Below are 14,083 nucleotides of genomic sequence, written 5' to 3' on the forward strand. Positions count from 1 at the left end.
ACAGTTGCAGGACTTACTAGATAAGAGTTTTATTAGACCGAGTGTATCACAATGTGGTGCGCCAGTATTGTTCGTAAAGAAGAAAGACGGGTCTCTAAGAATGTACATTGACTATAGGCAGCTGAACACGGCAACTATACGCAATAATTATGCTTTGCCTCGTATAGATGACCTGTTTGATTAGTTGCAAGGAGCTGTTCACTTCTCAAAGATTGATTTTTGGTCTGGTTATCATCAGCTTAGAATCAAAGAAGAAGATATTGCAAAGACGGTATTCAGAACTCGATATGGGCATTACGAATTCCTTGTGATGCCTTTCAGGTTGACCAATGCTCCAGCTGCATTGATGGACCTAATGAATAGGGTGTTCAAGCCGTTCCTGGATAAATTTGTGATAGTGTTTATTAACGATATCTCGATTTATTCACGTAGCCAAGAAGAACACGAGAATCATCTGAGGACCGTGTTGCAGACATTGTGTGAACATGAGCTTTATGCTAAGTTCTCAAAGTGCGAATTTTGGCTAGACTCAGTTGCATTTCTTGGGCATGTTGTATCCAAAGATGGAATTATGGTGGATTCTAAAAAGACAGAAGCTGTGCAGAAATGGTCCAGACCTACCTCTCCTATAGAAATTCGCAGCTTTTTGGGTTTGGCAAATTACTATAGGCGTTGTGCAGGATTTATCCAGAATAGCAACCCCATTGACCAAGTTAACATAGAAAAATATGAAGTTTCAGTGGACAGAGGAATGTGAGCGGAGTTTTCAGAAGCTCAAGACATGTTTGACAACCGCACCAGTATTAGCCGTACCAGCAGGTTCTGGAGGATTCACGGTATTCTGTGATGCTTCACGGGTAGGATTAGGATGTGTTCTCATGCAGAATGGTCGTGTTATAGCTTATGCTTCAAGACAGTTAAAGAAGCACGAGCAGAACTATCCTACGCACGATTTAGAGATGGCCGTAGTGGTATTTGCTCTAACGATTTGGAGGCATTACTTATATGGCGAAACTTGTGAGATTTATACTGACCATAAGAGCTTGAAGTACATTTTCCTGCAGAAAGATCTAATCTTCGACAGCGTCGGTGGATGGAACTACTCAAGGATTATGATTGTGCTATTTTGTATCATCCTGGAAAAGTAAATATTGTGGCTGATGCACTGAGCAAGAAATCTATGGGTAGTTTGGCACATATAGCTCCTAACAAGAGATTGTTGGCGAAGGATATGCTGAAACTTGAAGGTACAGGTGTTAGGTTTGGTGTAGGAAAATCAGAGGCATTGTTGGCTTGTGTTCAAGCCAAATCTTCATTTGTAGAGCACATAAAGGCCACACAATATGAGGATGTGCAAGTGTGCAAATACCGAGATCAAGTCCTCGCTGGTAAAAGTAAGAAAATGGCTGTTGACCGTGATGGCATTCTTCGGCTAGGTAAACGGTTATGTGTACCAGATGTAGATGGGTTAAGAGGACTTATTCATGGGGAAGCTCACAACTCCTGATATACTATACACCCTGGATCCACTAAGATGTACCACGACCTGAAATAATTGTATTGGTGGGAAGGTATGAAGAAGGATATTGCTAACTTTGTTTCTAGTTGTTTGACTTGTCAGCAGGTTAAAGCCGAGCATCAGCGACCTGCGGGATTACTACAACAGATTGAGATTCCAGAGTGGAAATGGGAAAGAGTTACTATGGATTTTGTGATCAGGCTACCGCGAACCCTTAGAGGTTATGACTCTGTATGCGTAATTGTAGACTGACTAACAAAATCAGCACACTTCTTGCCAGTAAAGACTACATACAGTGGAGTGAAATATGCACAAATATTTATGAATGAAATTTTTCGACTTCACAGAGTTCCGGTATCTATCATCTCTGATAGAGAATCACAATTCACCTCTCTCTTTTGGAAATATTTTCAAGAAGCATTGGGCACACGAGGAGATCTTAGTACGGCCTTTCATCCGCATACAGACAGGCAGTCTGAACGTACTATAAAAACCTTGGAGTATAAGTTGAGAGCCTGCATTCTTGATTTTGGAGGTAGTTGGGATTCTTACCTACCTTTAGCTGAGTTTGCCTATAATAACAGTTTTCAGTCAAGCATTGAGATGGCCCCATATGAAGCTTTTTACGGTAGACGATGTCGTTCTCCTATCGGATGGTTTGAAGTGGAAGAGGCTAATGTATAGGAACCTGACTTAGTACAAGAAGCCATTGACAAGGTCCAGGTGATTAGACATAAGTTTCTCACAGCTCAAAGCAGACAAAAGTCGTATGCAGATAAGAGAAGATGAGATTTAGTGTTCACAGTTGGGGATTAAGTTTTCTTGCGAGTCTCCTCTATGAAAGGTGTGATGCGATTCGAAAAAAGAGGTAAATTAAGCCCGATATTTATAGGACCATACGAGATACATAATCGGGTAGAAGAAGTGGCTTATCGTTTAGCACATCCTCGTGAGATGTCTTTTGTCCATCCGGTGTTTCATGTTTCTATGCTAATGAAATGTATATCAGACGCTTCTCAAGTGCTTGAAGCACCGACTATACAACTTGATGAGAACTTGACAAGTAAGGAAGTTGCAGTAAAGAGAAATTTTGTCTATGAATCTCTGATGGAGAAATCATACCGTTGAAGAAGCTACCTGGGAATCGGAAGATGATTTTCCAGTAAAGTATCCCCAGTTGTTTCAGTCTACAGGTATGCACTTATTTTAAATTCGGGGACCCGAATTTTTAAGGTTGGGAGAATGTAATACCCCATAATTAAATTAAGGCATATTGGTCATTTAGCAAAATTTAAGCCAAAAATAGAAAATAAAAAAAAACAGGAATAAGTTATTTGGGCTAAAGCCCATTTCAATGAACTGGAAACAAAAGGGGATTAGGGAAGGGCTCACGAAGCATAGAAGCTTCTGTGGCGACAAGTTAAGAAAAGGTCGTAAGTACATCATTAACGTTTGAACTATTGGAATTAAAAAGATAGAGAGATTTTTTAACATCGAATAGGGAAGGATAAAGGAGGATTGAACAAATTGATTTTGCTGCAATCTTTTGGCGTGAAACAGAGAAGTGAAAGAACACTATTGAAGTTATATTCAATTCAAAGGGTAAATTTTCTTACTTACAGTTTGACTAAGCTTATCCTTCTGTGTGTATGAAATTTCATTGGGTAATAAAGAAGGTATTTTGGCAGTGATCCACTAAAGAAGGTATTTCAGAAGTGATCCTATATGGATCCTATATGGCTTAGGTTTATGCACGCATTTGATATAATCTAGATAAAGAAGTGGAGTAGTGAATTGTATGAATAGGTTTGAATTGATAGATTGTAATCTAATTGAGTTACACATAGCATAGGCAGAATTTAGAGTCAAATAGGAAACCCCAAGGGGTTAGTATTTCAAATTAGTTAAGAATTAATTAACCTAAACGAGGAAATTTACACGAGATCGATATGATGTGATTATAGATTGATCGAAGGAAGTCGTACGGATTGCTCGAGGTGACAAGTCTAGTATTTTGGCCCGAGTACTGTGAGTAGTAATCTTACCACAATTTATATTTTCACAACCTGCATGGTTTATACATGATTTTGAAAATAAGACGTGTTACCGATGCTTTGAAATTGCATGTGGGACCGGTCCTTTACTTGATATGGTACCGAACAGTTTACTTGAAATGTTTACTGGTTATTCTAATTGTTTTCACCATTACTAGATACGTTTCACCATTACTTGAGATATGATTACCGTTTCTGAAATGAAATTATATGATTTGATAAGAATTGAAATGCCATGTATTGTTTTAAAAATGTTTTCATATGAGTATTTAATGTTTACAAAGAAAAGTATTAATGGGAGGATATCTTGAAGGATCCGTAGCTAACGGCGGGTTCGTTAGACTTGGTACACCTTGTATTTACAGATTACAGTTACTGCCCTCGCTAGTGGGAAAGTAGAACTAGCTGTTACATCCCGTGTTTTCATGCGTTGGAAAGCGTACGAGTTAAATGACATTAGTAACGGAAACGAGGTTATCCCCAAGCTTATAGGTGGTCACAATGATGGTACAGATGTATCATATGGATTAGATGTTAAATAAATCGAAGAAAATAAGTTTTGTCGTGGTTCGAAATTAATTTAAATGAAATACGGTCCAAGCTATAATATCCCGTATTTTTGGACTAGAAAAGTTGAACCATCCAACATGAGAAAATTTACCCGAGCCCGGAAAATTTGGTCATATTCAAGCATGCAAACTAAGAGCTTAGTGTACAAAAGGATGAAGTACCGAGATGATTTACGACGGAAAGGTGTGACGATGATAATTGGGAATAATATTTTATGTGTAGCAAGTGAGGCCATGGACTAATTCTATACCACATAATTATAATAATGAGTATATAAATTATGCTAAAAGTGATTATTATTTAAGTGAATTGAGGTCAAGAAATTAATTATGTGCATAATTAATTAAATATTGGTATTGGAAGTAAATGAATTTACTATGGACTAGTGGATTATTATATGTTAGAAGCATCCACGTGGGATCATGAGAAAATGGTACCTAATGACTAACCATATATGTGGACATGTGGTGATTATTTTGGGATAAGAACACTTAAGAGGTGGGACCCACTATCCATAAAGAATTGGTTCCTTTTTCTTTGGCATTTCATGTTGGACATTAATTTTCTTCTAAAGGCATATTCAGCAACTTGTTTATAGATATAGCAGCAACATGCTTTCTCTCTATATGTATACGCATTAGCAAAGTAGTTTCTCGATATAGCAGCAACAAACATTGCATCATATTTATGTATGACATCAAAACGTACCAACACTTTATTTTTTTCCAGAAGATACATCAATCTCTTCCTTCAACAATTTAGTATTACCATTTTTTTTCTCCTCCAAAGAACAAGCAGCAACCCTTTCTTCGGGGGGCTGCGTTTCATGCCCGCAGGTACAGACACTCGGTTTGGTGATCCTCCAGCTTAGGACTTCTGCTCAGCTGTTTGGAGAGCTCCATTGTTCCGGAGCCTAGACTTATATATATGTCCAGGGGTACGGCGCCCTGTCCCGTCATATTTCACTTTTATACTCTTAGAGGTCTGTAGACATATGTGGGTTGTATATGGGTTATGGTCAGCTGTGTCGATATGGTTTGTTTTGGATATTCCCGTATGTAGTGGCAGCCTTGTCGGCTTGCGTATTGTGTTATGCTTTGGTTGGTTGTGACTCCTCAGGAGACAGGTTTATGATATGTGATGTTATGAATCTTTAGTTACTTTTACAAGTTTCCATACTATCCTTAGTTTCAGTTTGACTATATTTAACAGGTTCGTATACGAGTGCCCAGCTCGGTCATTAGTCATGGCCCATGGGGTTGGGTCGTGATAAAAGTGGTATCAGAGCAGTCCTCGGAGTGTCTATAGACCGTGTCTAGTAGAGTCTTGTTTATCGGTGTGTTGTGCACCACATCTATAAACAGGAAGCTACAGGACATTTAGGATGTTACTTTTCTTCTTACTCTAGATCGTGCGATAGAGCCAAGAGATAGGAAATGATATCCCTTATATATTGACCTTTGATTTCAACAGGAGAGTGGTGTCGACAAGCGAAGGTATAATGCTACTGGGAGTTATAGAGGTTATATTTCATTGAGGTTACATTATCAGAAATTGTATATACAAAATGGCGAACCAGTCATCATCAAGGTAAGTTAGTGTAAGTATAGTAAGAAAGTGGATTGAATGTATATATTGATGATAAGTTCATTTATAAAGTGTGAACAGGAGGAGCTGAAGAAATCAGTAAAAATATAAGTAACGGTAAGCAGGGTATAAGTTAGATATGGTATGAATGTTGCAGGTATGATTGAAATGCAGCTAAAGATTAAAAGGGAAAGTAAACAGAAAAGTATAACAGGTACGGTTTGAGTTGGACATACGAGGTAAGTTCATCATTTTCATACTGTTGTTGGTATTGGCAGCCCTGTGTGGCTATGATATGATATGATATGATATGATATATATGTATATATGTTGGCCCTGTGAGGCATTGTTGGTATTTCCTGCGTGCAGGTTTTGGCATATTAAGAAATACAGAGGAAAATCTGCCAAAATTTTCCTAGAAATAAAAAAAAATGAGATATAAGTTCGTAAAATGTCTTGAAAGGTCATGTCACTAGTAATGATAAGATTTGACTAAGTTACGAGTACGATTGACTTCTAGAAATAAGATGACTGTTGAATTGATGGTAATAGTAATTATGAGGTCGATATCGATATGGTAAAAAGAAATGCTAGGACAATTTGAAAGGGCTTGTGATACTAAGAGATGATTTAGAAAAAGCTGGCAAATCTTAATAGAATGTTATATTAAGGTACCGACTGAATTGATAAGCAGGGATAAATTATGACGAGTTTATAGTTAAAAGAAGTAATAGTATGATTGAGACAAGAGTACAAAGGAAGAAGAATTGTGACGGATATGAATGCATTGATAAGACAGCTTGTGAGGTATTGAGGATAAGATTGACCAGAAAGGGGTAAAAGATTAAGAAGTGTTACACTATAGGATCGATTACGAACAGGATATAATGTGAATATAATGAGGATTGTTATGAAAATGAGCAAAGCCTAGTGAGGAAGTGACTAAAAGATATGACGTGATCTGTGGGACTAAAGCATAAAGGCGAGCTATAGAACGAATGAGAAAGACTTATAAAGTTCTCCTATGGGGAAAGTTCATAATAAAGATTATGCGATAACGGAAATGATAGCGAGCACAAGAAAGGAAGGAGTTAATTGAAAGGAGGAAATAAGAAGGAAGCGAGATAACAGTGTAGTAATAGGTTATGACATGTGTAGCCGAGAACACGAGTAATATAAGTGACGGAACTGTGAAGGACCGAACTATAGAAAGATGAGTAACGAGGTAGAATGAGTGCTAGAAAATGACTGGTATGATAAGAACAAACAGGGATGAACAGAATACGTTTTGAAAATGAGAAAGGGGTTATGCAGAAGTAATGTAAGAGGTATCATAAGATTCCTCGTGCACGGAATAAAAGATGGACATAGACTGGAGAAATGGTAAGGGAATTCTAAAGGAAGCACCTAAGATGGACGTAATTAATTGAGTACGAGTATAAAATAAAAGGGAAATATATAGATATGAACTTAAAGGTGTAGTACGACGACAAGGTGATAAGATAAGACTGTCATTAAGATGAAATTGATATGATTTTGAGTAAGTTAGAAGTCGGTAATGGGTACACAACAAGGGTAAAAGAGCATAAGGCATAAAGGAGTACTATGTGTATACGACATCACCTCGGAAATAGTGGAATCCTTAAAGGACAAAGACTGTAGGCTTGAGGAACAAATGATGTATTGTAAATTTATTAAAGGACACAAATGATAGAGGTTGGGATAAAGATAATGTTACAAGAGAACTTTGGACACTTATCATCAGAATATAAGTGCTATCTAATTGAGAATTTGGAACGACTACAAGTACTAATTAATTATTAATTGGAGTAAGTGGAATGTAGCCTTGGATGAGTTGCTACATTGGTTGCATTACTCGAGTACAAATTATTAGATGAGATTTTGTTCTATATATAGAAAGGTTCTCATCGCTTCATGATTTTGTTAAGGTTTCGTACGTAGATAATCAAAGTTATAAGTTATAAAGAAAAGACATGGACATGGTACAATATACCAAGTGAATTGGAAAAAGGATCAGATGAAATTGAGATTGGAAATAGGGACATAGAGCAGAATATAAACAGATAATGGTATAAGTACACCCTTAAGGGGGGAAGCGGGTGAGAGAAACGCGAGTGTAAGATGGGAACAATTGACACTGCAATATATTTGATATGGATGCTTAAATTTCAAGTAAGATCCCTTGCTGAAACAAGTTAGTAAGATCTGAAAGCTGGCAATAAATGGATAGAAGTCAGGATGGTATTTGAGACAGTGCTGAGAATTATTTGTGAAGATCTTGAATGATATGACATTAGGAAGTGGGGGCTTAATAAAAGAAAAGAGTATGACGAGATAAGTCACAATGGATAGAAAAAAGAGTTTTGGTATGTATGAGATACGTAAAGTAGAACGAACCGAAGGAAGGAAAGTTTACGAATAAGATTAGATGTTCATACACGAATCACACAACAACGGTTATGTAACCTGCAAGTATTTACACGTCGAGAATGAAACCAACTGGGTACTTAAAAAGAGGAGTAAGAGGTAAGCAAGAAAAGTGTGTTTGTGATACTCCGGTTCAGTTAAAGGAAAATATATGGTAAATTGAGTCGAAATGTCGAGTTGGAATTATCATTAAGGAAAAATAGGACAATTACTCGGAATATGATATAAGTATATGTTATATATTTCCTACGATAGCCCTGGGATGTGGTAGATTACTTACGAGTTCGATAGGATCATCGAATAAAGGGGGTTTTACCTTGGAACTTTCATTCTTGTATCGTTGTGGTTATAGAAAATTTCCAAGAGTTTACCAGGGGATTATGAAATTATCAAAAAAATACATGAAGCCTTTAATGAGTCGACGAGGGACACCTACAACAGGACATCTCGGATTGAATTTATCTAGACTCTACCGATATGAATCAATACCATTATCATGGTCACATGGAAGAAAGGGAGTGGGAGAGAGTTGCAAACCATGTGAGACTTAATATCATTATTAAGCAAGAAAAAGGATCGACGAGTCCGAGTAATAAGGAGGATCATATCAGGGAAGTGACTCACTTATATCTCTTGAAAGGATATTCCTGAGGGATCAAAGGAGTATTGCAACTGAGAGTCATTACTAAGAAGGAAACTCGTTTTCAAAGGGAATGTTATAGATAGTGCATGTTAGAGGATTTAAATGATGACTCCAAGAAAGATGTACACTGCGTACTATGCGACCTAAATAAAGAGTGGAAGTAGATCTATAAGAATTAGAAGAGAGAACAAAAGGAACCAATATGCGATGGTAAACCTACCCAAGGGAAAAACAGCTCCTATTCTACAGTGTTACTGGAAAGATGACTCCAAAACAAGAAAAACTCGACCTAACCTTCAAGCGTAGATGGATATAGTAAGTTACAGTCAATTACGGGAGTAGCTAAATTATGACCGCTTTCTTTGGAAATTCAATAATAACTGATGTTAGGTGAAGAATGGTATCAAGTTAAGAAAAGAGAGGTACAACATGATATACGAGTTCTTGTTAGAATTGATCCGTTATAAGATCATCATAATTAGTATACTTATACAGGACTAGTTTAACATTCGAGGACGAATGTTCTAAAGGGGGGAATGATGTTATATCCCGTGTTTTCATGTGTTGGAAAGCGTGCGAGTTAAATGACATCAGTAATGGAAACGAGGTTATCCCCAAGCTTATAGGTGGTCACAATGATGGTACAGATGTATCATATGCATTAGATGTTAAATAAATCGAAGAAAATAAGTTTTGTCGAGGTTCGAAATTTATTCGAATGAAATACAGTCCAAGCTATAATATCCCGTATTTTTGGACTAGAAAAATTGAACCATTCAACATGAGCAAATTTACCCGAGCCCGGAAAATTTGGTCATATTCAAGCATGCAAACTAAGAGCTCAGTGTACAAAAGGATGAAGTACCGAGATGATTTATGACGAAAAGGTGTGACGATGATAATTGGGAATAATATTTTATGTGTAGCAAGTGAGGCCATGGACTAATGCTATACCACGTGATTATAATAATGAGTATATAAATTATGCTAAAAGTGATTAGTATTTAAGTGAATTGAGGTCAAGAAATTAATTATGTGCATAATTGATTAAATATTGGTATTGGAAGTAAATGAATTTACTAAGGACTAGTGGATTATTATATGTTGAAAGCATCCACGTGGGATCATGAAAAAATGGTACCTAATGACTAAACCATATATGTGGACATGTGGTGATTATTTTGGGATAAGAACACTTAAGAGGTGGGACCCACTATCCATAAAGAATTGGTTCCTTTTTCTTTGGCATTTCATGTTGGATATTAATTTTCTTCTAAAGGCATATTCAGCAACTTGTTTGTAGATATAGCAGCAATATGCTTTCTCTCTATATGTATACGCATTAGCAAAGTAGTTTCTCGATAATAGCAGCAACAAACATTGCATCATATTTATGTATGGCATCAAAACGTACCAGCACTTTATTTTTTTCAAGAAGATACATCAATCTCTTCCTTCAACAATTTAGTATTACCATTTTTTTTCTCCTCCAAATAACAAGCAGCAACACTTACTTGGATTTGTAGCAACGTTTTCCCCTCAAATACCTTGATAAGTTGTATCTTCTTCAACAAAAAGAAAGGTAGATGTCGTAAATCTAATGTCGGGAATTGCGTGGTGCCAGTAGAGCAAGCTCCATCGTGTTGTGGTTGCATTGGATGTTTCTTTAGGTCGAAGTGACCTAAGATAAAGCTTATTCTTGTTGGATTAAGGTAAGACCATGAATTTATCTTTGTTATGAGGTCATTTATTGATGGATTTTCTAGTTTAAATGAACGAAAAACATGCTATGAAGCTTATAAATCAAGTTGTTGAGATGGAAACTTTGTGGACTGATTTTGAACGGAATGTACTTGTTATTAGTGTTGACGTTGTTAATATGGTTGTTGGTATTATTGTTGATGATTTGGCCGAGTTGAATTCTCGGGGTTTGTTGAATTTATAAAGGAAATGCTGTTCGAATTTCTATAAATGACGTGCTAGCTTAGGGTTGGATTCCTAAGTACCAATAGCTAATGTTTGGTATCTACTGACATTGTTGTAGATCTTAGGAAGCCTGAGACTTAGGTTTGGGTTAGCTTAAGGAGCGGACAAGGTATGTAAAGCTATCCCTTCTTTCTTTTTGGCATGATATTTATGAAACAAACAGACGACGAGTATATAACTCCACAGAAGCTCCTATTCTTAGAGACACTAGGATGGATAATGTTCTTGATTCCCAAAATTTATTTTATTATGTCTTGATACGTGTCTATGATTCCAGACGTCCTATTTTGATATAATCCATAGTGACATTCGAAGGGTACTTGACATGACTATTGTCTTGATTTTCAAATGATAGTTCATTTTGATTATTCTATTGAGTCTCAGATATGAATTCGTTTGCATATGGTTGCTCACTACTCTGCTCGTGCATGCCATAATATATCTTTCACCGAGTCCCGGGCCGGGTATGTTTTCGTGCACAGTTTCATTGCATTGTTCACCAAGTCCCTCACTAGAGGGCCGGGTACGGTGTGTATATATATATATATATATATATATATATATATATATTATGACGATGATGTGATTACGGCGCCGAGTATGGTATATGATGACTTTATTCACCGAGTCCCATAGTGGGCCGGGTATGGTATATGATATAGACATGCATAATTCTCATATCGTAAGGCACAGGTGCTTTGGTATCTTTGATTATCATATTTGCCTCCTGTAATCCTTTATTCAATTATGATTTTCCTTATTGTATTTCAGGCTTTGTATACTCAGTACATATCCCGTATTGACCCCCTTTCTTCGGGGGGCTGCGTTTCATGCCCGCAGGTACAGACACTCGGTTTGGTGATCTTCCAGCTTAGGACTTCTGCTCAGCTGCTTGGAGAGCTCCATTGTTCCGGAGCCTAGACTTATATATATGTCCAGGGGTACGGCGGGACCCTGTCCCGTCATATTTCACTTTTATACTCTTAGAGGTCTGTAGACATATGTGGGTTGTATATGGGTTATGGTCAGCTGTGTCGATATGGTTTGTCTTGGATATTCCCGTATGTAGTGGCAGTCTTGTCGGCTTGCGTATTGTGTTATGATTTGGTTGGTTGTGACTCCTCAGGAGACAGGTTTATGATATGTGATGTTATGAATCTTTAGTTGCTTTTACAAGTTTCCATACTATCCTTAGTTTCAGTTTGACTATATTTAACAGGTTCGTATACGAGTGCCCAGCTCGGGCATTAGTCATGGTCCATGGGGTTGGGTCGTGACACTAGCATACATGTACCATTTTCCCTCAAGCAGGGACCTACAGTTGTATTTGACTCCCTTTATGAAAGGGTCCACATGATATAGATTACATGATCCTTTCTTGAAAACCTCCCAGATATAAGAGTTGATATGACAGTGCTTACAGAGTTTATTACTGAATTGTTAAATGATTTATGCTTACATGAAAATAGGCAAGATTGATTATTGCTATCATTTTTGCAAAAAGGGCATTTATTTCATGATATTTTATGAATACTATATAAGCATGCTTTCTGACTTGTCCCCAATAAAAACGGTTGTGGTTAAGTGTTATTACTCACTGAGCAAGTGTCTCTCACTCCTCGCTATTTTTTTACAGAGACCGCAGGTGACGTTGGTGAGGATTACGGTAATTAGAGAGCACAAGTTGAAAGTTCTTGGTGAGCCCCGCACTTGTCCGCGTGGGCGAAGAGTCTATTATTTATTATGGTCTTTCTTTTGAACTCTTAGAGTTGCTCCACAGTCATTTGATTTATTCCATGAGTATTCTTTATTTATTATTGACTGGTGACTAGTATTAGACGTTTTCCCGTATTTCAAAGATGTTTTAGTATTATTACGTTGAAAGCGGGTTGATTGAGTATGATTCCATTTAGTTTGGTTGAGATTGGATATTTCTGTTGCTGATTTTAAGACAAGAAAGTTTTGGATAGTCATAAAAACAAGGGAAACTCTGGCTGATTTTCTGTAAATTATCGTTAAGGCTTTCTTTGGAAATCCTACCCCATAGTGCCGGTCATGGTCCTTAATTGGGTCGTGACACTAAGCCAAACACTTTTTCAAGAATTTTGATTTTTGATTTAACACTAACAAAGATAAAACTAACTAGAAAAGGGGTAAAATGATCAATGGCCACCAGTATTGATACAAAAGAAATTACGCTCAAGTAACGATCCAATGTATTTCACGATTTTACAACTAAGAGTGAGTTTATGCTAATTAGATAATGATTTCTAATCAAAAGTCCCTCGACCAAATTGATGAATATCATTACTAAGCTTTCTCAAGCCTTAGAATGTGAAAAATATGAACAATCAATATAATCTCAAATAACTTTCCTATCTCTCGCTCAAGTTATTAAATGGGATTTATTGACCTAAATTCTTGTTAATTAATCTTTCCAACCTCAATCTTCCTCTCTCGAGCTCAAATCGAACTAAATGGGTGGGTCTTAGGGTTATCTAATCCCTTAAGAAACATTAAAAAACAACATTAACTCACCTCATCAGCAATAAAAATCATTCAATACATAAGCAAAACAAGAGTTTCAATCCAAACTTTAATCATAGAATATTTCCATAAACAAGATTCAAGTAATGGAATGGAGTACTACACACTTAGATATTCAATACATAACAAGGAATTGAATAAATGAGTAAAAGAGTAAGAAATTTTTCATCTAAGTCAAATTTCTCATCTAAGTCTTTAAATCTTCTCTTCCCAAGTGTGAGTTGATGAACCCTAGTCTCCAAAACTTGTGTTGAAAATGGCCAAAGATGATGATATTTGCCTTCAAGTCTTTCTTTTATAGTTGCACAATTTTCCAATAAAAATAAGACCAAAACAACCCCATATTTTCAGTTTGTATAAACTGTCCAGTTTTTTACTTTATTTTCACTTGGTTTCTTCCGACAACTTTTAAATTACATAAAACCTGTAAAATAGATGTAAACGATATTAAATGCACTATTTTATCAATCAAACATTGCACAAATAAAAGATTAAAGAAGAGATAAGTTGGTACCAGTTTTTGCAAAACTCTCCAGTTTTTTACTTTATTTTTACTTGGTTTCTTCCGATCACTTCTAAATCACATAAAACCTGTAAAATAGATGTAAACGATATTAAATGCACTATTTTCTCAATCAAACATAGCAAAAATATAAGATTAAAGAAGAGAGAAGTTGGTAAAATACCAACTTATAAAACCTCCAAACTTAAACTATTGCTTGTACTCAA

The 14,083-nt window shown here is 36.5% G+C and overlaps 1 long non-coding RNA gene across 1 annotated transcript; it reads left to right on the top strand.

Annotated features, from left to right (window-relative positions):
• Positions 1 to 10,015: 10,015 nt before the first annotated feature.
• Positions 10,016 to 12,110, top strand: LOC132629390 (uncharacterized). Its single transcript, XR_009578211.1, has 3 exons — positions 10,016 to 10,533; positions 10,866 to 10,916; positions 11,648 to 12,110. It is a non-coding gene; the product is annotated as an uncharacterized LOC132629390 (long non-coding RNA).
• Positions 12,111 to 14,083: the final 1,973 nt, after the last annotated feature.

The sequence above is a fragment of the Lycium barbarum genome, chromosome 2 (assembly GCF_019175385.1).
Source record: "Lycium barbarum isolate Lr01 chromosome 2, ASM1917538v2, whole genome shotgun sequence".
NCBI classification, from domain to species: Eukaryota; Viridiplantae; Streptophyta; class Magnoliopsida; order Solanales; family Solanaceae; genus Lycium; species Lycium barbarum.